The sequence below is a fragment of the Passer montanus genome, unplaced genomic scaffold, assembly GCF_014805655.1.
Source record: "Passer montanus isolate IOZ18808 unplaced genomic scaffold, ASM1480565v1 scaffold10, whole genome shotgun sequence".
NCBI lineage: Eukaryota > Metazoa > Chordata > Aves > Passeriformes > Passeridae > Passer > Passer montanus.
In genome coordinates, this window is record NW_024356505.1 from 39,749,304 (window position 1) to 39,776,711 (window position 27,408).

At 46.8% G+C, this 27,408-nt stretch overlaps 1 protein-coding gene across 4 annotated transcripts in view; it reads left to right on the forward strand.

Annotated features, from left to right (window-relative positions):
* Positions 1-10,613: 10,613 nt before the first annotated feature.
* XIRP1 (xin actin binding repeat containing 1) overlaps positions 10,614-27,408 on the forward strand; it is a 28,528-nt gene continuing 11,733 nt past the window's right edge. The window contains exons 1-2 of one of the 4 annotated variants that reach the window (XM_039708157.1): positions 17,402-17,551; positions 23,341-23,430. The gene's annotated coding sequence lies outside the window, so the exon portion shown is untranslated. Of the gene's footprint in view, positions 10,696-17,393; positions 17,552-23,340; positions 23,431-27,408 lie in introns of those variants that run through there. The other 3 variants (XM_039708141.1, XM_039708149.1, XM_039708165.1) reach the window with 3 other exon arrangements.

The following is a 27,408-nucleotide window of genomic DNA, read 5'->3' on the forward strand; positions in this document are numbered from 1 at the left end:
ACCCATCAAACACCAAAACCATCAAAAACCAAAACCATCAAACACTAAAACCATCAAACACTAAACAGACCTGCTGTTGTCCCTCAGCTTGGTCCTGTGCACCACGAGACAGTCAAATCTGGGCAGCATTTCAGGGTGTTAACTACTCACAAGCCCTGGCAGGTCCTACAGGCTGTGCCAGTGCTGTTCTCAAAACCAGACCCTAAAACTCTAAGGGCACCAGAAGCTTTCTCTTTCAGAGTTTCATTTCATACAGTCCAGAATGAACTAACTTCATTTCACACACCCTGTGGTGGTGAGTGGATCTGTCACTGATGTCCTGAGAGCCACATCTTGGCTCCACTGAAGTCCAAGGTTTGCTGCATTTCACTTACTGAGGCCAAACAGGAGCTGGGTTTGGCCTGGGATGTCCCCATACCCTGAGCCCTACATCCTTGGCCACCTCTGCAAACCAACCACCACCTGAACTTGAGAGCATGGAGTCCAAAAATATTCAAAATTTGTATATTTTCATTTCCTTTGGGAAGCCAAGGGCTTTTTGAAGTGGAAATTGCCACCACAAAACCCAGCAACTACAAAGTTCCCCCCAAAAAATCCAAGCTTTCCACCCTGCACGACAGAAAACCAGAAGAAAAACCTGGCAATCAGGGAATATTCAAAAGGAATGTGCATTCATGAAGGTTCTTGCAGCAGATTTCCTGTGCAAGTACTCGTGTTCCTACATGTTGGGGTGAACCTGGAGCCCCACAGTCCCAGGGGGCACGGGGTGAGCACACGTGGGGTACCTCCCCAGCACGTGCCAGGGCTGTGGAAGCTCATTCAGATGGACCAAGAAATGTGCCAGCTGCAAATGCAAAGACAGGTCTTTTCAAATAAGCCCCATTAGTTCCACATGTGCATTTTATAGATAATTTTTTTTTGAGTTACGTAACGTGAAACCAATAATTATGGAAACGAGTGTGAGGATCCAGATAGTCTCCAGAAGAAGAAGGCAGAGATAGGGAGAGTGAACAATACCAGAGACTTTGCAGGGATTTTTCCTCCCTTAATGCACCCATCCTGAGCAAACTGCTCGTGCAGAGCCCCACTCAGCAGACCAAAGGAGAGGAATTGGCTCTGGGAGCTTCATCTCCCTGGAGCTGCACAGGCCCTTCTGCTGCAGGATTAAAATCTGGCTGTGCAGTCACATATCCAGCCCTGAGGCCACACAGGCAAATGGCTCTCCTCACCCCCAAAAAATGTGGAGAATGTGCTGGAAGGAGTGCAAAATCTGGTTTTTCCCTCAACTGCTTGTAGTCAGCTTGCTGTGAATTCCTTGGTTAGAGATCAAATCTGGAGGAAAACAAACATCACAATCAGTATTTTTCAGAAAAGCATTTATGCATCAATCTGTTTATAACAAATAGCAGATCTCTATTCCCACCCAAACTGATTTATTCTCTCATGCTTGCTCACTCCCCACATCCCCACTCACACTCCTCTCACAAGCAGAGTACAAATCTGTGTGCAACAAAGCTGGGCACATGGGGAGGAAAGAAAGAGGAACACACAGGTTTTTATTGGGAATACAGCTATCAAAACAACATTATAGAATTAGGGGAAAAAAAGTTTAAAAAAAAAAAAAAAGTAGAAGTGATTATGTAAATGCCTGTCCCTGTCTGGTCAGCACAAATCTCATGTGGTCTTAGGTCAGCCTGTTTGACACAGCTGGAAATAGTTGTCTGTGTTAACCATTAGCAGCTCCCAGTTCAAAGTTCCCTGGGAGCTGCCTCTGTTCCCTGCCAGCATTCCCAAGTCTCCCTCAGGGAAGATGCAGCAGCACTGCCCAGCCCTGTCCATGTCCCTGCTGGAGAGCTCAGCCCTTCAGCAGGGAACGAGGCACCCAACCTCCCCTTCCAGCCTGGATGCTCCCCACGTGTGGGGTCCCAGTTGTTGGTTTCTCTGGGTCTGGACTGAAGGCACTTGAGGCAGTATTTCATGTTCAGACTCAGGTGTTTATTATTTCTTATCAGTAAAACACTCTCACTACTGTGAGCTCGGCAGCTTTTCATGAGAAGGCACAAAATGGCTACAATCTCTTGTTACAAGGTCTTTTAAGACTAAACTATCCAATTAAGAACTATCATTTAAATTATTTTCCCTTTTAACCCAATAACTGATCCCAAAGAGCCCCCAGTGTGGACTTTTCTGCCCAATTACAAAATGCCACCCAAACCCAAGAAGAAGAAGGAAGAAGCAGCATGAAGAAGAAACCCAGGACAGCACCCTGTGCCCTCCATCCTGCTTCCATCCACAACACACTAAAAATCCCAAACCCTAAATTTCTCACCAAGTGACACACCTACACTGCTCTCTATAATCTATTTCACACTTTTGTGGATTCTGGTCTATCTTGAAGTCTAGGAAACTTTCTCCATGAATGAGGGTCAGAGTCAGTGCTCCCCTGGGGGTCAGGGCACCCCAGAGCAGACACAAAAATATTCTGGGCTTCCACACCCACAGAGTACCTGACTGCAGCAAACAAAAACAAAAAGCAGAGTTTATTGTTCTTGGTGTAGTGGTCAGGAGATGTCTTGGGCAGGCAGTGAGGCCTCAGAGTGCCTGGAATAAAACTCCAGCCCCTACCCTGGAAAAGTCCTGGGATGAAATCACAGGACAAGGAAGGGTGGGTGGTTCTGACAGGTAAAGGTGTGATCCAAAGCAGGAACATGGAAGTGGCATCATCCACTGCCTGTGGAAGCACCTGGAGGACTTTTATCACCCTTCTCATATTCTGCAGGAAACCCCCACTGTTTGAGAAAAAAGGGTGGGATTTGGCTGTTTGTCACTAGAGGAGAGAGAAGGAAGCTTTGATTCCTAAAACCTCTCAGCTGCCTTTTCTGTCCAGGTGTCATCAGGACAGAGACACACAGAAGTAACGTGGTTGTTATCACCTTTCTGCTGGAAACAGAGGAGGTGTTTGAGGTTGGCTGCTCTTTCTATCTCAGCCACCAGTTTTTAATTAGAGTTAAGGACATCTGGAAAGGCCCCTCCAGAGGTACAGTCAGTGCTGAATTGTTTGCTTCCCTTGGAGAACAGGAGCAGAGCCACCAGAACACAATCTGTGTCCCAAATATGTCAAGGGTTGCAGGAAAGAGAATTTGGGGACTGCAGAGGTGCTGAATGTTCCTCACAGCACCTCCTTATCCCTTGTCCTCCACCTGGGGGAACTGCTGAAGCTCAAAAACCACATCCCAGAAAAGCTTCCAGTTTCTTCAAGGTATTTCTTCCAACTTCTCACAAGGCAAGACACAAACCCCAGGAGTCTTCAAGAGAGATTCTTTCCCTTCCTCGGTTGTTGGAAGAAAAGTTGTTTTGGGAGCTGGTGCATCCAGTCCCTCCAACCCCTAACAAGTCCCCCACTGCCTTGATTTGCTACCTGGAGGCAAATCAATGTGATTCAGGCCCCTCTTCCTAGTAACATCTCAGCACCAAGAATTCCTTCCCATCTTCCCACAGACCCTTGCCAGCAGAGCAAGCCCAGAGCACTGCTGATGGCAAAGGCTGAAATCACTGTGGGATGAGCAAAGCCCCCAGCGGAGACAGTAGCTGAGGAATCAGCCTGAGGCTCTGTAATCCTGGCAAAAACTGTTTTTAAACACACTTTGTCTAGTGAGGGTGCCTCAGAGCAGTGCAGGGAATTGTTTCAGGCAGCCCTTTTATGGAGAGAGGAGCTGGAGAGCAGTAGTCCCCAAAATAATTCATGAGGCTTTTAGCAGCCTCTATTACTCACTATTGGAAGGACTGAAGTGCTCATTGTTTCATTCTGGCAGCCAAATCCTCCTCCACTAAAGTAAATAACTATCAAGGATGCATCCCAGCTTCAGAGCTTTGGGTTGCCCACAAAATTAAAATCCTTCCATCCTCCATTAGGTTTCTCTCTTGACAACCCAGCAGCTGCTACAGTCACTGGAATTTTCCCATTACCACGCGGGGCATCCTGCACAATCCTCCAAGAAGAATTGTCCATCAGTTCAGGGAGACCCTGGGAGAATGTCTGGCACAAACCTGAGCTTGTACAAAGCCAGGGCTCAGCTCCAGGCTGATCTCAGGCACTGCTGAAAGGAACACAACTGACACCATGACCAGGGTCCACCATGTGGAACCAAACTTGCATCTATCCACAGGACAGAGAATCAAAACCATTAGTGCTCCTCAGTTGTTTTAGATGCTGAAATAAAAGCTCAGCAAGGAGGTTTGTTCCAGTAAGAGCTGAATCGGAACAGATGGAGAAGTGCAAGCTATTATTTCCTACAGCAATGACACGGACACTCCATTTGTTTGTCCAGATCTCTGCCTTCCCCTGACTCACTGGCTTCCCATCTCAAAGGTTTCTTGCTTAGCTTAGTCATTTCTGGGTAAATTATTTCCCAGCTTTTGATGTCAAATGTAGCTTTTCTTGTTCATTATAAACCAACACAGTGATCAGCTCTTGTTTGTGCATTGGCTTTACTGCTTGGTCAATTCAGTGTGAGCAGAATAAATCCCAGGGAGAACTTTGCAGTAACCCAGTTGTGTTATGTGAAAATCAGCTCTTTTTGGGCCACAGTGCTTTTTGAGTGGTTGAGGAGGCTACTTTTGCCAGACTCTGACTTTACTCAAACTTAGATTTTGGCTAAATCAAATCTCCTCAGACGGTCCTGCCTCTGTTTCCCCTAATGGTGAATTATTTCAATTCATTTCATCTGGACCCTGGCCTGCCTTTCATTTTTGCCAGGAGGAGCAGTGTGCTCCCTGGAGCTGTTAACACCCCAGAGAGAAACCCTCTCCTGCAGCTCCTGCAGAACCTCCCCAGCAAAGCCACAAGCCCAGGGGACCACAAATTGAACTGAAAACATTCTCTGGTTTGGAGTGTGGGTGTATGACCTGTGCCAGAGGCATCCACTTAAAAAATCCCCTTATTTCTGGAGATCATGATGAGACAAGGTGGGGACACAAATTCCAGCAGCTTCCCACCTAAATCAGACTCCAGCTTTGGGTCTAGATGGCTGTGGGTGCCCAGCCAGGGTCTGAACTTACCTGGTGATTTTATGGGCAGGAATGAGACCTCAACAATTGGCAAAAAGCTGACAGGAGGAGGGAGGAGGCTTCATCTCCTCCACTCTTCAGTGTCAGCTCTCCAACTCAACACCATCCCCATTTGCACATCAGCTTTTAATATTTAATTGCAGCTCTGCCAAGGGACTTTGCCTCCTCTCCTGCACAGGAGGGGGAGAGGAAGGAGGCAGCAGCGTGGTGCTGGAGAGCCCCAAGGAGACTATCAAATGGCAGATCTCAGGCAGAGGGAAGCGCTCTAGCATGTAAGTGATTTTACACAAAAACCCCTCCCAGATCACAGGAGATGGAATGAATTAATATCAGAAAAATGCTGTAAACCCTTAGCAACTGGGGGGATGCTGTGCTGGCTGTGGGAACTGTTCAGGGTGGGCTGAGAAGGGTATTTCCATCAGCTGCCTGTATTTAAGGGAAAGGAGGGATAGGGAATACTGCACCCTAACAGGCTCATTTTGCCACGAAGTAAATCCCTGGTGGGCCCTTAACCTGGGATTGTTTAATGTTAGACACCACCACAAAAATGGGAAAGAACCCCTTAACTGTGGGAGCCTGTGATCTGACAGATTTGCCTCTTCTCTAACACCATGGGAAATGACCTGGAAAACAAAACAAAACAAAACAAATTAAAAAAAATTAAACAACAAAGTATTGTATTTTCCTCCCTCTGGTCTTTATTTCAGATGTCTTAACAGGCATGAGAAGGGAAGCAGATATTCACAAGTTGCTGAATGACATTCTTATCCCCTGAAAATCTGTCCCTTTGGAGTGCATCTGGAAGTGGACACCCAAACATGGGTGGACAGTGGCTGGACACTGAATAAATAATATTCAGGCCAGAGCCATGGAAACTGCTGATGAAACACTTTTTTACAAGCAACGTGGCTTTTCAAACGAATACTTTCAAAATGTAAATACAAGTACTTAATAATCCCGTAGTTCAAATGTCTGTGTCAGTAATTAAAAAGCAATTACATATAATTTGTAGGTCCCCAGAGCTCTGTCTACATTCAGAAAATGAACCCCAGATGACCTAGTGTACTTCCAAGTGTCAGATCAGTCACTGCAAATACAATGCCTGAGACTTCTGCTGCACATTTTTGAAGTCTGGAAAACAAGAACATTTTTGGAAGAAGAGGCCAAGGGGTACTTAAATCTCCAGTAACTGTCTGAATCCAGAGCTGGTTCGGGTCTGTGTGACACTGGAAACATCAGAAAATTTTAACTGATTATGCATATGCAAATTACATTAAATAACTTATAAATTATTTAAAGCTAATTTTCTCCACGTCTTTTCTTCCTTCACATCTCTCACTGTCACAGAGACGAACTTGGGGATCTAAGAGAATGAGATAAGTGGTAGACAGAGTAAAAAAGACCAATTCCCTGCATTGAGTGTGATTTCATTTAACTCATGCCTGCTTTAACCCTATTTTGTTTCTCAAAAGTGCATCTCAGTGATGAGGTTTTCAGGTGTATCCGTGAAGACAGCATTTGTTCCACAGCCCTCTGCTGATGCCCTGAGTGGAGATGCACACACCAGTTTTTGGCCTCTTTTCCCTGAGTCTTCACATCCAGCACAGTAACCTTTGCTCCCTTTTTGCTCTTTCCTTCTCTGTTTCAATGCCAGCAGACAGAAAACATGGAAAAAGCTGAGAGGCTGAGACCAGCCCAGTCCTTCCCTTCGCTGTGCCATTCTCCAAGGAGCAACCCAGAGCTCAGGACAGTTCTCCTGAGGAAAGCTGTGTCTGTCTCAGAGCTGGTTGCCAGGTGGGTGGTGTTTAATCTGTGGCTGAAGTTCACCTCAGATCTGAGGGGTTCCAGGGAGAACCCTCCCTCTCCACCTCTGTGACAAACAAACCTCACTCAGATAAGGTCTTTCCCAAGCACAGCATCCCAAATTGTCAGGTCTGAAGTGAGAGGTGAGTGTTTTCTGTCATGAGTGTTCCACTCTGTTCTATTTTACGTCTTGAAAGACAAGTCCTGATTTAAAACCCAGACACACTCAACAATCTTCACTAAATAAAATGGCACGTAGGAATTTGCCCTTGACCCCGAGGGCTGGAGCATTCCCAGGTGGACAATTAAAGTTTTTAATCTTGGTATTTTTAAGGTGCCACAAGGGAAAAGAGCAAATGCTGGAGAGATGAGCTGATGGGGAGGAAAGAGGGGTATGGGCACTGCATCCTCTCCTGGTTTCTCTCAGCTGTCTCTTTCCAAAAAGCTCCAGGGAGAATCACATTTCAGCCCAAGCCTCTTAAGGGCTGATTTCTGTTCTTGTTACAAGCCATAACTGGGATCAGAACAAAACTCTGCCAAGCATGAGACAAGATTAAGAACAGAACCCAAAGTGCATCTCCCTCCATGTAAGAGTGACAGAGCAGCTGTCAAGTCTGTATCTTGAACTTCCCCGTGGGACAGTTTGGTTCCAAATATCCCAAAATTGGTTCATTTCCACTGCAAACAGCCATCTCTCTGACAGGGTCTTTGGAGAAAGCTGAGAGTGCATTTCCCAGAGCATGGAAGAGAAGGAAGGTGGTTTATTCTGCAAAAGTCTCACTCACTACTGGTGCTATATTAGGTCAGGTACCCACCTGATAAATCCCTTTACATGAGGTTAAAGCTGAATAAATTGACTTTCTGGAAAGCCTGACTTCAGCTCCAAGCTATAAATCAGCAAAGTGCAATCATACACCTCGTTCAGGCAATGTAACCCCCAACACATCCCCCACCAGTGGGGACGTGGATGCTCCAGGGACACTTCTGGAGCATGGAGCTTGAGAGGACAGGGCTCACAATGGCTCTGGCAGTACAGCCCTGAGTTAAACCAGTCCTCTTTGGCAGATTTCTCACCTCTCTGTCACTTCAAGCTTCCCTTAGCAGCCTATTGGCTTTGATATTTTCCAGAGGGTATGGGAAGACAGAACAAGCCTGTCCACAATATGCAAAAATAGATTCAGGCTGAAAAGGGACTCAGGTGCCATCTCCTGTCTTCCCTGCAGGTACCAGCGCATCCTGAACGGTGAAAAAAACATGACCAAGCAAGAACATGGCAAGGTGAGAGCCAAGGGTCAGAGCTGTTGGTGTGGGTTGTCCTCACAACATAAAGCTGCAGTTCTTGGCAATGAGAGACAAACAAAAACCCAGCATTTTCTGCAATAACCTGTGCTGTTCTGAGAAACCTCAAGACAGGTCAGACCCAATTGCCTCTCAGTATGTACAGATGGACTGGCATACATCAGATGCTCCAGGATGGAAATTTAATGTGTAATATTCAGGAGTGAAAAAAAATGTGGAGGTAGAGAAGACAATCCAGAAGTGAAGGACCTGGCAGAGGGTTTAGTGCTGGCTTGGAAGCCATGAAGGCACCCAGAGAGCCACACTGGGCTGGCAGGAATGGTGCTGGGGCATCTCTGCCCTCCTCCACCACCAGCTGGAGGTTTTTTGATGCTGCCCTCTGCATCTCAAATTAGGTGCTTGTGTCATTTCTGCCATTCTACTCCACCATTCTAGCACTTCCTTGGTGGTTTTTACTGTAATGGGACTTTGACATCAAGTTCATGGGTAGATTTTGCATTTAGGGGTCTGCAGTTCAGGATCTTAGATGGAATTCCTCCCAGCCAAAAGCTGTGACTGCTGTTGTCACATCATGGCAAAGGGACACCTCCAACCTGCCAGTGTTCCTCATATTTTGATTGCAAACTCACTGGCATAACATGCAGTTCTCAGCTCTGTGTTTGCTCATTTGGCCCTGCTTTGTGACAAGGGGCCCCTTACAACCTGGAATAAAAAGGAGGAGATAACACACAGGCAGCCAGGTATTCTGGACTTTATCCAGCTTTTCTGCTAAAACTGGGGTTGATTCCCACTGGCCACAGAAAGATGAATTCCACCTAATTAAACAAAAGGCAGAATCTGAAAATTTTTTTTTTCAGTCCAGGTTTCTAAGAAGAAACTGGAGATTTCTTATTAAATGATAGAGAGAGGTATTTTCTCCTGTTTGGAAACACATTTTCATAGAGTAGGAGGATGGAGATGGGAAGAAGGCAATGATCCAAGACAGGAGGATAACCTCAGGCCATATTTTTTCTACTCCAAGGTTTCTTGCATGTTCATGGACAAGTTGGGAGGGTCACCAGAAAGAAAAGAGATAAAACAAGCTATTGTGTCCTTAAATTTATTTCAGAGACCATAGAAAGTGAGGGGGATACTCTTTCATTCCACAAAGTTAGAAAATCAACAAATGTGATGCTTGAAGTAGAGGGGCAGGAAAGAAATACTTCACATGGTTTATTATTGATATTATATAAGAACCTATTTTGATTGTTTGGATTTGGTTGTTTGTTTTGGTGTTTTGGGGTTTTTTAGCTCATGGAAGCAAGATACCCATCACAGAACAATGCCATTCCAGTGGGGAGAAACTGCGCCTTACCTCGAAGTCATCCCTGTGATATGTGCCCAAGCAAGCCCAAGGAGGGTGTTCCCATCTCTAACACTGGTGCTCCAGCAAGGAATTTCAGAGGACTCCTGAGCAGCTGTGACAGCCCTAAAAGCACCCCACATTGTGCTGCACTGGAGGCACCATCTCCCAAAGGCCCTTTGAGGAGGAGGGAGGCTGATCACACCAGCATCCTGACCACAATCCAGCCCCTGAGCCTGGAGAGCAAAGCCCACAGAGACCCAGCCTTCCTTTCCCCTCTCCAGAGCATCCAGAGGAAGGCACAATGGAGCCCTGCCACCATCACAGGGAAGGAGTCTGCTGCAAAGGTCAGTAGATGCTCTTCTTCAAAAAGCTCTGGAAATATATTTTATCCTTTTAATTCCTGGACTTCATGGTGGTGTTTCATCACACACTGATGTGAATGCCTATGCACAGGGAAGAGGTTTCCCTCTGGACATTCACATCTAGTGCCATCCAGCCCTGGGTGATTTGATGGCACCAGGGGCAGGGGTCAGACGTTCAACAAACTGTTCCTCATGATGATCCTGTTCCTGGAGGGAAGGACTTGGTAGGAAAGGGCAGCCTGCAGAGAGACCTACATCCAGAAAACATGGGAAAGTCTATCAACCATGTTGATATCATCTGGAATATTAATTATGGATGAGATCCTCTCAGAAATTATCTTGTTCCTCTCTTTGCTGTGTGATATCAGCCCACATGAGGGACTGGTCCTTCACTGGGAGAGCAACAAAGGGCAACACCCATCACCACTGGGTTTGAGACACAGAGATCATTGTGGGAGCTGGTAAAGGAAATGGATGGATAATCCTGTCTCAGAAATCAAAGACAGGTAGGGAAAATACCACTTAGTTCTGGAAATGAGGCAGAGCATCAAAAAACTGTGAAGCACAGCCCTTGGAGAGAACAGAGAAAAGCCAAGGCTGGGTCCTGCAGGGAAAAAAGCCACCTTTGGCTCTGGAAAGCCTCTGGTGCTGTTGCTTTCCTCACACCAGGTCTTTGTGCAGTTCTTCTCCTCTCTTTATGGGAATTTACCTGTTTCCCTGCTGTTGTTCCCACACAGGAAGGCAAGCAGTCCCGGGGCAGGCAGGGGATCATCTCCTCGGTGCCGGATACAGCTGATGACTCAGCCACGGGCAGAAGCTGTGAGTTGGATTTATTTTGGCTTCCAGGCATCATTGCTACCCTGTTTCCACTTCTATAGATGCAGCTGGGAGGGCTCTGCTTGGTCCTTACACGGAGCTGTGTTTCCCACAGAACCCCACAGCAGACACTGAGCAGGCGATGCTGCCTGGGGACATGTGGGTCCTGCCAGGACTGGACACTCAGGAATGTGGCCAAGGATAGGGAGCACAGAGAGCAGACAAGCCCTTGACTGCAGCCCTGATCAGTCCCACCACAAAGACCTGGCAGATCCCAGCACAGCCGGGATCTGGGCCAGTGATGAGTCCACAGAGCCAGGCTGGCTCTCCCTGTGCTGCCATCCCAGCAGTTAAAAATAGCTGCTATTAAATACCAAGGAAGAAATACATCCATGTTTAGTTTGGGATGAGTAATACCTTCCTGAACCTCAGCCTTGAGGAGAGGAAGAGGGAGAGGTTTCTTTGTACCTAACTAAGGAGCATTGGCTGGGCTCCTTTTTGAATTTGGCAGCAGTGGTGTCTCAGAGAGTCATCCTTGGCTTAAGATAGGGCATGTAAGTGATCCCTAATGTTATGATATCATCAGGACTAAAGCAGGTCAGGGATATTTCAAGGCAAGAGACATTTGTCAAGAGAGAAAAATCCAAGCTTTGCATGGGAAAGAGTAGAATTTTACCAGATTTGCTGTTTGACTTGGTGCTGAAAAAAAACCAGGTCTCCAACAAATCCCATAATGACTGAATTAGAGACTACTGGACCATCCCAGGATTTTTGGTCCTAGATCAGGAATCCAGGGTCCCCTTAAAGCATGTATTTACAATTTGTTCTTTTTTTCTTTCCATTTCTTTCTTGACTTTCACACAAGAGGGGGAAAAGGTATCACACACTGCCTGGATTTGAGACCCTGTATTTAATTACCCAGTGCATGGGAAAAGAAGTCTCTTACAGGAGCACACAAATGATGGAGTTTTCCACAGCATTGCTGGGTTTCCACAGCATTGCTGGGATTTTTTTTTAGCATCAGAGCACATGATGTCACCAGGCTATCTAGCTGAATGCTGTCACAGTTCTGTGTTCCTTTTCCAGCGCCAGGAACGTCTTTTCCCCTGGCTGGCCAGGGTTGAATCATGGCTTATCTTAGAGCCTTACACCACCCCCCAGCCCCTGACTCAAAGGCCCTGTAATAGCCATGGCTTCATTGGAAGGGCTTTGTGTGAGGTCCTTCTGGGGAGGCAATTCCATCCAGGGAGCTGGGAATTCCACAGCGACCGCTGAGGTGGGTGCTGGGTTCGCTCAGAGACAGGAGCTGTAATGCTTCCTAAAAAAGTCCAGCAGCCAGCTGTCCCAAATCTCTCAGGAAGCAGACACATCCAAGGCTGTACCTGTCATTCCCATGGAGCCAGAGAGGTGCTGGTGCTCCAGCAGTGACCAGGGCAGGTCTTCCATGGGAGCCTCCTCCCCACTGCCCTTCCTGAGGGCTGAGAGGGGACATCCCTGACTTGGGATGGGGAAAGCAGGGTCAAGTGGTTTGAAGCCACACAGGAGCACAAGGTAAGCAGAGACCACAGTTCTCAGGGGCTGGGATGCCTGATATGGAGGACAAGAGCTTGGCAGTGTTCAAGACAGCTCTGCTGACTGGAGCTGGGTTGATCAGCAAACACATGTCAATCTGGAGCTGAATGAGTGCACAAAAAGTCCAAGCACCAGTGGCTGCATCTCTTTCCAGGCACAGCAGAGTCACACCTGAGACACTGCTGCAGGCCTGAGCACTGCTTTTACACCCATTAGAAAAGTACATTCCCAGGCAGCCAAACCAGCTGGGCTCTGTGCCCCTGGTCACACTGGCAATATCAGATCATCTGGAGGAAGCTGCCACCAAGGACGTCACCAAGTCACTGATTAAAGAGGTCCAAGTGGCTGTAGTCTGCAGTAATGAGATTAAACTGGCAGATTTACACAGCAGAACAAAATTCTTCCTCAGAAGGAAGAAGGCAAATCAAGGAACCATTTTTCCCAAAGGAAAATAGTTGAAAGCTTGAGTCCTTTAATATTCAAAAGGAGAAGGCACCAGCTAATTTATTGCAGGTGGAGTCTTCTGAGTACTCTGAATTTAGAAAACAACAACTTCTAGATGAATTTTGACAATCAGAGAGAGGAATTGTGGCCAAGGAAGAGAGGAGAGGGACATGCACACAGGTTTGTGTGAGTGTGTGTGTATTAACACTGCTCCATTATCCAGGGCTTCCAGCTGAAGGGCACACAGGGGTGCTACCTCAGAGCAGAGCAAAGATGAAACAGGAGCCTGAGGTGACTGCAAATTACAGAGCATCCAGGCAGCCCCAACCCCACCTCCAAACCCCCCTATTCTATTCTATTCTATTCTATTCTATTCTATTCTATTCTATTCTATTCTATTCTATTCTATTCTATTCTATTCTATTCTATTCTATTCTATTCTATTCTATTCTATTCTATTCTATTCTATTCTATTCTATTCTATTCTATTCTATTCTATTCTATTCTATTCTATTCTATTCTATTCTATTCTATTCTATTCTATTCTATTCTATTCTATTCTATTCTATTCTATTCTATTCTATTCTATTCTATTCTATTCTATTCTATTCTATTCTATTCTATTCTATTCTATTCTATTCTATTCTATTCTATTCTATTCTATTCTATTCTATTCTATTCTATTCTATTCTATTCTATTCTATTCTATTCTATTCTATTCTATTCTATTCTATTCTATTCTATTCTATTCTATTCTATTCTATTCTATTCTATTCTATTCTATTCTATTCTATTCTATTCTATTCTATTCTATTCTATTCTATTCTATTCTATTCTATTCTATTCTATTCTATTCTATTCTATTCTATTCTATTCTATTCTATTCTATTCTATTCTATTCTATTCTATTCTATTCTATTCTATTCTATTCTATTCTATTCTATTCTATTCTATTCTATTCTATTCTATTCTATTCTATTCTATTCTATTCTATTCTATTCTATTCTATTCTATTCTATTCTATTCTATTCTATTCTATTCTATTCTATTCTATTCTATTCTATTCTATTCTATTCTATTCTATTCTATTCTATTCTATTCTATTCTATTCTATTCTATTCTATTCTATTCTATTCTATTCTATTCTATTCTATTCTATTCTATTCTATTCTATTCTATTCTATTCTATTCTATTCTATTCTATTCTATTCTATTCTATTCTATTCTATTCTATTCTATTCTATTCTATTCTATTCTATTCTATTCTATTCTATTCTATTCTATTCTATTCTATTCTATTCTATTCTATTCTATTCTATTCTATTCTATTCTATTCTATTCTATTCTATTCTATTCTATTCTATTCTATTCTATTCTATTCTATTCTATTCTATTCTATTCTATTCTATTCTATTCTATTCTATTCTATTCTATTCTATTCTATTCTATTCTATTCTATTCTATTCTATTCTATTCTATTCTATTCTATTCTATTCTATTCCATTCCATTCCATTCCATCCTATCCTATCCTATCCTATCCCATTCAATTCCACTCCATTCCATTGCATTCTATTCTATTCTATTCTATTCTATTCTATTCTATTCTATTCTATTCTAATTCTAATTCTATTTCGTTCTGTTCCGTTCATTTCGACCTCTGCACGAGGGGAATTTTCAAAGCAAGGAGAGGAGGCGAAGGAGAGGGCAGGAAACAGCGGGGTCCGCCATCCCGCACGCAGGGACACTCGGGTTTGTTCCAAGGGCTCTCCTGACAGGGGAGGCTCCATCCCCGGCTGGCTGCAGCCCCCAGGCTCTGCTGCGAGGGGGAGCGGTGCCATCTAGCGACAGCGGGGCCGACTCACTGCCATCCCAAAACCGGGCTCCGCAAGGATGCTCCGGGCGCCGCGTCCCAGCCCAGCGGTGGCGGAGTGCCACCCTCCCTCTCGCCGTGACCCGGGGCTTTGCTGCCCTCGTTCCGCCCTCTGCCCCATGCTGCTCGGCAGATGGGCTCGGGAGGGCATCGCCAGTGAGCCGGAAAGGTCTGAAAGGCGGCGGGGGATGCTGGTTTCGGATAAAAGGCTGTGCTCACGCCAGAGATGGCTCCGAGTTCAAGGAAGCTGCAGCACTTGTAGATAGAGGCTTGTACAATCAAAATAATCCTTAAAAGCTCATTTCCCTTCCAGCAGTTGCTTTTCATGGGCATGAGAAGCAGGAGATGAATGTCAGCACTCCTGTCCAGCCCTCACTGCTTTGTGCTTCTGCAGATCAAGCAGGAGGGAAACTTAGGGTGTTTAAGCACGAGATCCATCTTGTGCCCCGACTCAAACACCTCACATCACAGAAAGAAGGGGCAGCAGGGCGTGCCACCCATCCCCTGTCACCTCTCCCAGCCCCTGTGACCGATTAGGGGAGATGGGATCACAGGCATTTTTTGGGGGAGGCTGCCATGGGAGCACACAGTAGTTCCCAGGGGTCCATTCTTGGAGGGCAGGGGAGGATCTTCTGCTCATCAGCCCAGCTGAGATCTGCCAACAATCAAAGCAGACAGGCTTGTCCCTCCTAATTGGCTTTTCCTCCAAGCCCCAGTGTCTGCTTTCACTCAATACAACCTAAAGAGCCTTTCCCTTGCTGAGACCCTCCTGCCCTCATCACTGGGTTCCAGCAGAGCCACCCCATCTCAGCCAAGGGCTCAGGGCTGCCCTCTGCTCCAGACCCTGGGGCTGCTGGTCTCTCCCCTCACAGTCAGTGCCCCCCAGAACACCCCAGTGCCTCCGTGATATTTATTTTTCTCATTTCCTGCCTTCTAATTAGTCGCTGTCCTTCAGACAGGAGGACAAAACCCTTTCCCCAGGAGCTGTGCAGAGCTGCCAGGTAGCTCAGGTCTCTCAGGGCTGCAGGAGAGGTTTGCAGGGGCACTGGTGGGGACACACGTGGAAGTCACAGCCCACAGCAGAGCAGGTCCTTCACCTAGGGACAGCAGGAGTGTGAACAGCCAGCCCAAGGAGGGGTGATGATCTCCAGAGGCACAAGGTGTAACAGGTAGCAGGGGAATAGCAGCTCATGGCCCTGCAGGATGGTTAAAGAAACTGGGCCATGGCAGAGAGGAGCTGGGCCCTTCAGGAGCCTCAGTGAAAACAGATGTTCACCTGCAGCTGGACAGGTTGTGATGGGAGGTGATGCCAGGTGATGTCAGCAAGGAAACCACACCTCATGCTGAGCTGCAGCCTGGGTGATGTGTGGTGTCCTCTCCTGATATCTGAAAACCCACAGGGAAAAGAGAGGGGCAGCAGCCCCTCCAAACACCCCTGGAAAAGTCTAGCAGAACTATTCAGGAGAAGTGCATGAAAAAAAACTCTCAGTGCTGAAAGTGGGCTTAAAAAATGAGGGAAAGGAATCTTTTACATGAGGACATAGTGAGAGGGCAAGGGGGAATTATTTAAAAGTAAAAAAAAGGAAAGATTTATATTAGATGTTAGGGGAAAAAGCCTTTACTCAGAGGGTAGAGAGGCATTGAAATGGGTTGCCCAGAGAAGTTGTAGATGCCCCATCCCTGGAAGTGCTCATAGCCAGATTGGATGGGGCCTTGAGCAGCCTGGTCTAGTGGAAGTTCCCAACCCCCTGTCCCTGGCAGGGGGTTGGGAACTGGATGATTTTTAATGTCCCTTGCAACCCAAACCACTCTAGGATCCTGTGAAAGTGGAAAATCAGCATCAGTCACTTGGCCCTTTGCTACAAAGAGCATGGAGTGTTTTATCTCAGGTGATGGGGACCTGTGGTACCGGCGCAGCCAACCCACATCTTCCATTGCCAGGGGTGGTGTTCTCAAACACACACTCTCTAAAGGTGTCAGAAAAGCAAACCAAAGTGAGAGCACCTGGGCCTGGTTCAATATGACTGGCTCCATCAGTCTAATTGTATCCCAGCCTGCTAAAGCTGGACTCTGAAACCACCCCAGAGCCTTTGGTTATGTTTGTATTTGTCAGTTAGCTTGGCCAGGCAGCATCATCAGCTCTGGCACACAGTTTTACCCACCATTAACATGCTAAAATAGTACCCTTTGCCCAGCTGACCTTTGAGGGCATCGAGAGTCCTCCAGGTTTGAGTACTTTATTATTATCCCTCTACAAACACTTCCCAGAGCAGCCATCTGTGACCCCACATTGCTGCAATTCCCAGCTTACCATAAAGCAGGTAGAGGGGTTGCCCTTCTTTAGTCACTTTGCCCTTCTTTAGTCACTTTCCCAAAGAATTTTTTTTAATTCTTTACTCTAAAATACTGGAACTGATGAGGAAATAGGGAACCAGAAAATGCAGGTAGGTAATACTTCTCATCTTCCCAGTGTTTCTCTTAAAGCTTTGGCTGTGGCCAGAGGTGACAGAGGGGCCTGGCTGTGAGGATCACAGCCTGAGGACATGACAGTGAGTCAGGGAAATGCCTCTTCCCCATTGCACCCCTGCCTGGATGCATCCCCATCCCGTACCAGGTTACACCAGGGGTATTTTGAATGAATAAATTCTGAAAATAAGCCAGGGCCCCAGCCTTTCCCAACCCCTGCACAGAATTGCTGGGACTCATGATTGACTCAGCCTGGTGGAAGAGCAATTTCCCTGTTCCCTAAAAATAGACCAAGTAGTTCATCCTCTCAACATAGCCCAGCACCCTGAGATAAAACCAGCTGCCAGAGACCACTGGGAGGCAGTGAACAGGACTGAGGGTGTGGGGTGTGGAGCAGGGCTCCTTTTGGGATACACAAAGGGCTGCCTGGCCCTGGGTTTCACATAGATTTTCCACCGGGGCTGTCTGAGACGTGGCTCGCCTGTTGGGACTGCAGAGACCTCCCTGTAAGTAATTTTGGGGTAGATTAGAATGGGGTGGATATTGCATGAATATGAGCCTCAGACTGATCCTAAAATGCAGGGCAAAGGAGGATTCTTAGTGTTTCATGCTATGAAAGTGGTGTTGGAGCTCATGGAAAGCCATGGATTTTATTCTGCTGGCCTGGATCTTGGTAAATCCTGAATCCTGCTCTGTGCTGCAGGTGTGTTCCAGGTAGAGTGGCTTTGGTTTGGTTTAAGACCATGGTTTAAAGCACCTGGGTGTATTCTAGATAGAAACAGAGCATTGTAACTGTGTGCTTTTCTTCTAAAATACTGAAAATCCAGCTTTGAAGCTTAAATTCATGGGGACAGATCTTAGTATCTACTCTCTCCCAAAAAAAAACCCCAAAAATACTGTTATTTATTGTCACCTTGAGCACAAATAGGGGAAAAAATCTGTATGGGATCCCGTTGAGCCACAGGGATGCTGGGGGTGGAGGGGACACCTTCCAGACCCAAATCCTGTTCAGGACTGGTCGTGGGTAGGCAGAAAAACATGGACTGTTCAGAAGGAAATGAGCTTTGCTTCATCTTACATCCCTGGGGAACAGGAGACGGGGAGGATTAGTTAAGGAGGGAATGTCTTTCCTTCTTTCTTCAATCCCTGTCTCCAGAGAGGGTTGAAAACTGTGTTTGTGACCCTAAGCCAAACAAAGGACTTCAGGAACCTGTGGGGTCAGCAGCACTAACATGGCCATAGCCCACTCCCTGTTTGTGCTCACATGTGTGGAAGGGCGCTCCAAAAACCTGTGTCACTCTAGGATGGAGCAGAAATGTGTCCCTGTGTGTGCACGTGTGTCTCCCACCTGATTATCCGGGTGGATAATCTCTCAGGTCTCCCACCTGATTATCCATCTGCCTGTTGGCTCTAAGAGCTGTCTCATGGTCACCAGGAGAGCCAGGACTTCAGGTCCAGCCCTGGGGATGCCCCTCTGTCACCGTGGGAAGGGCCTGACCTGAGCTGAAAGCTGTATTTTTTTCAGCTCATGCATTTGTAATGGCCAATATTTCTTTCTGAGATTCATGTCCAGCTGATGGCTGTGAGAATAACAGAAATTCTGTAGCTTTCCCCAGTTCCCTCCAGATCTCCAGTTTTCACCCAGGTGTTTGTACCAAAAAAAAAATGAAGAGTACCTTCAGATTTTTGTTTTAGGGAAAGAAAAGTGGAGTTGTATTCCTTTCCCTATGCCTCAGGTACAGATATCACTTTGTGAGAAGAGGCTAAATAAAAAAAAAAATCCATACTCTTGTTCAGGCAAAGTGGTAAATTATTCACTAGGCTATTAAGGGATTGAACATGGATGGAAATTTGTAGGAACATCTTGCAAAGGTTGTTTTCAGCCCTTGAATAGACTCAGTATTTTACAGGATGCAAAAGCTTCCTTTTGGGGGGAAACCAGGCAAGGATGCCTTAAACCTGTTACTAAGAGGGAGAAAATCCTTCTTTAGCACTGGTGAAAGTCCCAGGATGGGTCTGAACAGAGAAATGGGAATCTTTCCTTGAAGTACTGTGCCTTACTGGTATCTTACACTTCCAAGCCAACCATTTCTCTCCTCTTCCATATTCTTGCTGGCAATTTGCCTCACTCAGAAACAAACTGAAATTCTTGGGAATCTCAGTAGCTACAAGCAGGTTTGGGGTTTTCTCTTTAAAGGATTCTGCCAAATTGGTTTGGGGTGTGACTTTTTCATCCAAAACAGCATGAAGTTTTCTTGGCTGCCAGCAATGCAGAGCTGACAGCAGCATGGAAACACCAGGACAGGAATAGAAAGGCAAGGCAGGGCCTTGCAGCTCCTCAGGACACGTGGCATCCCTGCAATGCCCCCCACGTAAACACCATGGCACGGCAAAGAAAAGCTGAGAGAGGGCCAGCACAGCCCTGATCCCAGCTGGGCCCTGCATCCAGGCAGGATGTGAGGCTGGGGATGCTCACGGGGCTCACACATTCCCAAGGTATCTTTTCAGAGGGGTGAGAGAGGGCTTCCCTTAAAAGGTCTGGTATTTGTGGCATGCCAAGAAGCCCTCTCCCCAGGCTGAGGCCATTCCAGTGGGGAGCTGGGTGCTGCTTTTCCTGGGGAAGGGGGTTTTAGAGGGAGGGAAGCTGCTGTCATGAATGGTCATCCTCAACTCCGGGCTGTAGGGGCAGGAAGGAACAGATCCTGGGAGAGGAGTTAGGGATAAAATTAATGTGTTACTGTTAGGTTGGACATGATATACACACACATGATCAGGGTCTAAGAAGAAAAAGGTTTTATTTTGCCTGTTCTCAAGCTTATATACTCTTTAACAAAGAGCGTGATCTTAAGTTATTAACTACATCACAATAACTTATTATATTTATTGATGCAAAGCAATTACCGTCAATATAATTAGTAAAAGTTTTGCACAAATTTAATAAAGCATGTATACACATCTACTTATGCACATAGTCTAGCTTACAAAAATTCTCCTGTATCTTTTCTAATCTGTTTCTATGCTAACAGCCTTGTCTTCTTTGCTACACATACACTCGAAAATCATTAATTTTTATTTCTTCTATTAACTCAGCTTTGCTTGCATGCCATCTGCCAAGTCCCTCCATACTGGTGCTGGTGATGGGATAGAGGAGACAGAGAAGTGGGGAAATGGATGTCAGGCAGGGGTGTTTGTCACCACTGCAGTGAAAAGCCCCTCTGTTAATAGCAGATAAAGAGTCACCGGAGGGTACCAGAATGAGCAGGGTGCGACCCACGATGCAGTGTCACACAGCCGGGGACAGTCACTAAACACCCACTAAACACCCCTGATTAACCCTTTGTTGGCTTAGCAGAGACACAGAGGACGAGGCAATGCCCAGGGCACAGTCGGGGCTGCACCCACCGTGGTACCCAGACCCCGGGTGATGCTGGAGCGCTCCCCAAGGAAAGCCCAGCCTGCAGCAGCTGGCCCACGCAGGAAGGCCGTGTCCCCAAACAGCAATGCCACCCGCAGCTGTCTCTCAGCAGAGCTTCTTGGCATTTTTTTTGGTGCCCAGAATAGAGTCCTCCACATTCCTGGATTTTTGCAAAGCCCAGAAATAGCCCTGAGCTGCCTCGGGGCAGATACGCAGCTCTGCCTGAGGCTAAATTTTCCCAGCTCTTCTCAGAAGCTCTCTAAATTACCTGGGGGGTCATGATGCTGCTCCTGTAAAGGACGTTCCAGCTGATACCAAAGAGCCAAAAACATTTGCAGAAGTGACCAAAGATCATGAACCTTCAGTTTGGAGGTGCTGGAAATTGCAAAGATATCTGATTTTGAATATCAAGGGCAGGAAACAAGACATTCCTCAATAGATGTTTTTCCCTTCACCCCCTCCCAGCCTCTCAGATTTGCAAATGCAACTTTATACGTGTGCAAAACATTAATTATTTTACCATAATTAGTGGAAAATGCCTAAAAGCATGAAATGATAATTTAAATCTTATTTCCTCTTCAACACAACTGGTCTTTAGTTACGTTATTTTATTTTACCTCTTTGTGTAGCACCTTCCTCTGTTTCTGGTGCTTTTCTTTTCAGCCCATTTCCCACCCCAGAAATCACCTATTAACTCTATGTACCAGAACTCCTTTAATAATTGCAAGATGTGGTTTGCAAACAGAGCAAAATCTCTTTTAAACCCTTTCAAAAGGGAATAATTTCTATTTATTTGGTATGTGTTAGTCATTACCTTTAGGTTCTATACCAGCAGGGCTCCCCACCTCCAAATCAGGGATCTATTGTATGTGATGCTGGAAAAATTTATTTGAAAGGACAAGGTGTGCTCATGAAAGTTTGGAATCAGAAAAAAACAAAAAAAAAACTGGTTAGGTTGTATGATTTTTATTAATCATCCAGCTGTAATCAGTGCTGTTCTTATATCTGAGTTGGTAGGTGAGCATGAGGAAATCTCAATACTTATTTTTGAAAGTTAATTCCTAGCCCATATAGTTCTAACGGGTACTCTTGGACCAAACCAGTAAAAAAGCACATGAATTCTATGTCAAAACAACATGTTTACAATTACCACTCTGGCACATAATGGGCCAATCCACGGCAGAAAGAAAAAGCTTGAATTTCAAACACTCACAGGCCTTTGTAGGACTGAAAACGAGAGAAAGTACTGTGGTTTGAAAAGAGAACAAAGTGTGGTCTGGGCATCAGGAGGGAGCACCCGGGAGGGTGAGCAGAGTGTTTTAGAGCATGACCTGTCCTCAGTCTTTGCTAGATTCTAAAATTCCACCCATGCTCCCTGCTGCATCTTTGTCCCACCTTTTTGTCCCTCTTCCTTCAGAAGAAAACACTTGGTATTTTAACATTCTCTAAAGCCTCATGAGGGGGTCATGAGGGCAATGAGGAACAGATAGAGATTCTCTCCTGCCCAAATCCTCGCTGTCATAGGACTGCCCTTCCCTGCCACCACTGAAGCATCCCAGAACCACTCTCCTTTTCAGCAGCCTCCAAACTGGGGCAGCAGGGAGCCTGCCCTGCTTCCCACACCTCCTCAGAATGTGTCCCCTCTGGCAGAGCTTCCCTGTGGACCAGGGCTGCTGGCAGAGGGGTTAGGGCAGAGATTTAGACCTTTCCCCACTGGCTGAGCACCCCCAATGGGCTGCCTGGCTCCTGGATTAAGCAGCAGCACTGGTTTCCCAGCCAGCTTTTATGGGTGCTCACCCATCTGTGCAAATTCCCCCAGCCCAGCCGTGGAGCTGTGCCGGTATTTAGGAGTCACTTTTGTCAGGAAACTGATTCTCTGGGGAGAAAAACTGGAGGAGGATGGGACAGATGGGATTTTGCACATGCAGCTGCCACCTCCAAGGGCAGAGGCACTTAGAAATGGGGTCCCCATCTGCAGGGATGTTCTTCCAGGTTTGGGACAGGTCAGTGAGGTGCTAATGTTTCACTGGGATGAACAGCAGGGACAAGGAGGTGGCACTGGGGACATGTCCAGTCACACAGGGGTGTCACACACTCCTGGGTCAGGAGGCTGAGCTGGTAGTGACCATCTGATGGGGGTAACCCATGGCTGATCCCAGGTAGGGGGAAATACCAGACCCAAATTCCCAAGAAACAAACAGCCCAGAGAGCCACAAAGTGGCACTTCCTTTTCAGTTCACCTCCATCCTTTTGGAATGGAAAGTTCCTTTCACAATCTGAGGAAATCACTTGTTTTCCTGCTCTGACTCCCACAGTGCTAAGGAGCTCCAGGACTGGAGTCCCTTTGCTCCCACTGGCCTCTGAGGATTGGGTTTGAGTCCTGCCCCTTGGGATGTACCAAATGTCTCGTGGTACTGGAGCCATGGCATAGCCAAGGCACGAGACCACAACACATCTGTGCCCCATGGCAAGGACAAGCCAAGCCCAGCAGTCAACATGTCAAACCCAAATTGACCTGCAGAGCAGCAGACACCGAGCAGGGGATGGAGGATGCCGGATTCAGGAGGAGATGCTCTCTGCAGCACTGCTCCCATCAGTCAGCAATGCAAAGGGACAGAACCCTGCCAGAACTTGCCCCACAGGGCCATCCCTTTCTCTCTGACTTCTACAAGCCCTGTGCAAGCCCCCATCTGCCCCCAGGCCCCGTTACACAAGCCCCAGCCCCGGGAGCGCCGTGGGGCGCGCGCGGCGGCACAAAGGGCTTTGCTTAGCAGCTGTGTTTGCTCAGGGCGGCTGATTTTGGGAGCACAGCTGATGACATGTGGTTGGCCAGGCGACCCGGGAGACTGGTGCTGAGCTTGCAGCTTCCTTTTTTAATAGGTGACTCAGGCGCTCGGTAGCTCACTGGGGTTGGTGGTGGGAGCCGGGCTGTGAAGGAGTGCCAGCAGCAGAGGTGGTGGACACCAACAGGTGGGTAGCGTTGTTTGTTCATTGCATAAAGTGGTTTAAATAGAAAGTAGAGCGAGACAGAGCTGCCCTGTTACTGCTGAGATGGGGTTTTCTCAGGGGAGGGAGGGGGCAGAGGTTTTTGTTGGTGATTTGTTTTCCACTTGTTAGGAGTTGGCTGCCAGGTGTAAGATGATTCTGGTTTGAGAGAGCTGCAATATTATCTCCAGCAGGAGACAAAGCAGTTGAGTGATTTATGGGCAATAATTGGAGAGGAAGTGGGTGAACTTTTAGATTAATATTTATGAATCTTTTCACCCCATTACCTTGCTTATTACCCCTGTGATTAGAAATATCAGTGAGTACAAGGAATTCTTTTCCCCTGTTGCAAGTTTCCTCCCTGCCTGCCTGGGGTGTGACTTACAGGGCAGAGAGGCTGTAAACCAAGCCCGACCTACACATACACGGGGCATGGGAAGAACTCAAGAAACCTGACAGCTGCTCCTCATGGGCAGTCCAAACATTGCATCCCCTCACACAAAATGTGCAGATTCATCCGGCGCCAGACAGTGACACGAGGGACACTTTGCCGACAAACGCCAGCAGGGAGGAGCATTCCCTGTATCCTTCATTTGGACAGCAGTGCCGTCGGCCGCGGTGCCAGCCGCTGTGTGGGACGGGAGGAGGGGGGCTTCAGGAGATCTTTTCCTCCTATTTTAGCTCGCAGGGGATGCTTTAATGCCTGAAGTATCGTGTTTAACACCCCTGGGGCCGCAGTCGCGCGGTCAGTCAGCAGTCGCGCCATCACTCAGCGCTGCAGCGGAGCCCTTTAACTCAGCAAGGCAGAAATGTGGAGCCCGGCCCTGGTTCCAGACTCGGCTTCCCCTTCATACACAACAGATATCGCCCCGAGCCTGGCGTGCATAGCGACCTTTAGCTGTGCTCCAGCATCTCCCCGTTCACTCCCGGGGGATGCTGTGAAGCCACACCTTGCTCCCAGTTCCTGGGGTGTCCTCCCAGCTCGGATGTCGCTATCCACGCACATGCGACAGCTCAGCTCTCTCATTAGCAGAATGAACTGTTGTCCTTCGGTTCTCGTCTATAATTAGTGATTTAGAGGGAGGCAGCAGCCTGTTTCGTCAGGCAGAGACCAGATTTTGTGCGAGCACAGAGCCAGCACAGAGGGTTGGAGCAGCCCTTCTCCAAGGCAGGAGGATTTGTGAGAAGTGATAAGCAAACACAGCCTGTGCACTGAAAAAAAGAAAAAAAAATCAAAAATGAGAAGGGAAGAATAAAAAAAGAAAACAAAACAAAGGCAGAAATGAGGGGATGCCTTCAAAAAAAGCCTTGTATCTAATAATATCTGTCATTACAACAAGCCCTGTGGCCTTTCATCCATCCAAGCTAAAGGGTGAAGGAACGGGCAGCACTGACACTGTGCTATTTCCCACTGCCTGAACTGGAACTCTTCCTTCAGCTGCACTATTTGTTCATGGCTGGAGGGGCACGCTGCTTTTCTTTGTGCAGTATGTGAATTTACAGGCCTAGAGGTCAGTACAAATTACATCATGTCAGCAGCAATGCCCATAGCCTGGGCTGGGAGGAGACCATCAAATGCCACCAGCCCAGCTCAAGGACACAGGGATGCTTTTGCTAAGCACTTGTCACCAAAATGGTCAAGCACAGGAACACTTTTGCCAGTCATGGGGGGTCCCTGCCTTGCCATGAGGTGCTCCCATCTCCTGGATGTGGTTTTCAAGACAGCCAAGGGCTTGTGTACATTTTTCCAGTCAGAAAGGCTGAAAATGTGTGCTCGGTTTCCTTTCTACCTTGAAGGCTCACTGTGCCCAGTTCTCCCCATTGCTCTTGTTGGAGGACTTAGCCATGCAAATCTCATTACCATGCAAAGAAGAAACTTGCTGTTTGCCAGACTGATTGGACTCCTTTTTGCCTTTCCAGTAGGTAATTCAGCAATGTAGGATGAAAGAAAGAGATTCCCAGACAAGATTTTTCAAATTCCTCAAAAAGGATTTTTTTCAGATTACCCAAAGGTTTCTGAAGTTAATTCAGTACCTGCTGCAAGGACCCTCTTGATGTCCCTAGGACAACGGGGAACAGTTTTAAACTAAGAGAAGAGACTGAGATTACATATCAGGAAAAAATTCTTTATTGTGAGGGTAGTGAGAATGGGCTGCCCAAAGAAGTTACAGATGTCCCATTCCTGGAAGTGTTCAAGGCCACCTGGACAGGGCTCAGAGCAGCCTGATTTAGTGAGGGGCCCATGGCAAGGGGGTTGGAACGAGATGTTCTCCAAGTTCCTTCCAACACAAACCATTCTATGATTTCATGGATGCTGTTCATCTCAAAATTCAGGATCTAGTCAAAGTTTGGGGTGTCTTGAGCAGACTGGGGGAAAATGATGCAACCAGAGGGTGGTTGTAACCTCACAGCCTATCTCAGGATGCACCAGCTCTGCCCCGGCCCTGCCACTGTCTGCAGTGGCTGTAGACAGATAATTCCCTTTGACTCAGTGTTTGAGCTGTGGAGAGCAGAAATCAGGGAGAGAGGTGCCATATTTAGATGGAGATTTAGGGAAGAAAAAAATAGTCATTAAGGAAATACCTTCTGTTTCCTTCTGTGGTGTCCTGGTGACTTCCAGCAGAACTGGGCAGCTCAATCTGTATTTCATCCCGTTGCTTCCCTGTGTATCCAGCCTTGGCTCTGCATCAAAGTGCCTGCACACCTGCAGGAACAGCTGGAATAAAGGACAACAGAAATGTTGAGGTTTGGCACCTTCCAGCAGCACAACTGGCAGGGTCTGACAACCCACTGAGGTCCCTCTGCTCTTATCATCATGGCTTTTTGGTGCATGTTTGTGCCTGTAAGAGCTGGTATTTCATTTGAAGTATATTTTTAGTGTGTGGAGATGATTCCTGTCAAATGAAAATAAAACCATAGTAAGTTTCTTTTAGTATTTTAGAGAAAAACTTGAAAATCTGAACTTGAAATTCAGAACACAAAGAAGAAGAGTCATTAGGTTTGTTGTTTTCTAACTCTCGTGATTTGGGGGTTGAGGTTTTAGGGCAAAGAATGCTGGAATGGCTGCAGTGCTTCTAGTGTGCACATATTACAAAGTACATCAGCCCTTTCCTGGCTGTGCAATAGCTGGATTTGTGGAGAGAGAGCCCATTGTTCAAACCAAAAGCATTGCAAATACCTCACTAAATCCGAACGCAGCGGCACAAGCCCTGCAGAGAACGGGAGAACCTTCTCGTGTTTTTACAGTGGGAACAGAGAAATTACAGCCCTGACTAACCTGGAGGGCTGACATGCACCCTAAAGGTGTAAAGCTCTATATATTGTGTATGTCTGTGATGGGAGCTGCAGATAACCATCCTCACACATGGCAGATAAATGCAAAAAGTTCTTGGCTACATTTTGGAGTTGCTTCTTTCTTTGAAAACTGGAGCTCCAGGTTGGGGGGGACCCCATGGAAGCTGGTGCAGCTCAAAAGATCAGATCTCTAAATTCAGAGCAGGGTTTGAAGGCTCTACCAGGGGCTCCTTGCTACATCCTGTGGCAGGTCTCACCCTTTTCATCTCTCCTGAAATGAGCTCCCGGGGAGAGGCAAAGATAAGCGGATGTAACTGCTTGTGAGGCACACCCATAGGAGAGTGTTGTGGCCATAGTGCAAAAAAAAGAAATAGGAATTGGCTCAATTTGGATATGTGTAGCTCCTCCATGTCTTCTGACTCGCTCGTGTTTGGTGATGGCCTTGCCCAGGGAAGCAGGAATGGGGCCATCAGGTCACTGCCAAAGTGTCACACTCATCCAGGCTCAACAGTCCACCTCAGCCACGAAGGAGATGGGAATGTCCATGTTTTTTCCTTGAACTGGAAGGGTGTAATGTGAAGTTTTGGGGGAGCAGGGTGGGGGCTGTGGGGAGCCTCAGTGTGCAGTGCCAGAAGCCCAGCAGATGCTGGCCCTGCCCTCCTGCCTGCG